The following is a 1,078-nucleotide window of genomic DNA, read 5'->3' as shown; positions in this document are numbered from 1 at the left end:
AGACACCAATTGGTGGCTCGGCCAAGACCGAGCCACCAATTGGTGGCTCGACCAAGACCGAGCCACCAATTGGTGGCTCAGACCAGGCCGAGCCACAGGTCGAGCCACCAAATGGTGGTTCACGCTTGAACCGAACCGGTTTGGTTAGTTTTGCACCCGGTTCAGCCAGATTCGATCCGAAAACACGTTTTGACGGTTTTTGACTAGTTTTCACAGGATTTCTTCTGTTCTAGAGGTTCCTAACTGCCTAGATGTTATCTCTAAACATGGTTACACTGTTGTCAACTGAGGATAAGGCCAAATCTATCGTTCATATCCAAAAACCCCCATCCAAAGCCTATAAATACAGGCCTAGGAGCTCATTTCACAGGGGCGGAGATCAAGAGGGCGAGGTGCTGCCAAATTAGAGAGTGGAGCACGAATTTCAGAGGGTTAGCAGATCTTGGCGAAGTTCCTCAATAAAAAAAAGAGAGTTCGAGAGATCTGAGACCTGTTTCCCCCCTATTCCTTCGGATTTAAGCTTGGTCTTAATCCCGAGAAGAGTGGTAATCTCGCTTGGTCGGGATTACCACTTCTGCGAATACTTTCTTCGTAAAGTAGGAGCTTTGATTATCAATCTGTTAACCGGATCTGATCTGTGGCGGTCCACGGATATCAACGTCCCCGACACAGGCGAAGTTCCCACGTAAACAACAGGAGATAAACTGTTGTTGTGTTGTTTGACAAGAGTTGTATTCTTTTTATTTTTATTGTATAAGTCGATTGTTTGCGTCAAAAGTTGGTTTTGTCATGGAATTCATTATATCTTCGGTCGATTACAACAAATTCAAAAGAGATAGTCTTTTTATAAGACTTCTTTTACACAACAAAAGGAAAATTACAACTCTTGAAAAACAAACGCAGGATCGTTGTTTGGATCGCTGCTTGCGTGGGATCTTTGCCTGTGCCGGGAGCGCTTTGACTCGTGGACCACCAAATCACAGATTCTGATTGAACCGTGAGGGGTTTAATGATTCTTCCTTCGTTTATCGAAGTAAGAATTTGAAGCGAATATCTTATCGATGTAAGATGTTCACTC

Source organism: Asparagus officinalis, chromosome 7 (assembly GCF_001876935.1).
Source record: "Asparagus officinalis chromosome 7, Aspof.V1, whole genome shotgun sequence".
In the NCBI taxonomy this organism is placed as follows: domain Eukaryota; kingdom Viridiplantae; phylum Streptophyta; class Magnoliopsida; order Asparagales; family Asparagaceae; genus Asparagus; species Asparagus officinalis.
The sequence above is the reverse complement of the archived record's forward strand: the minus strand, read 5'-3'. Positions refer to the sequence as shown.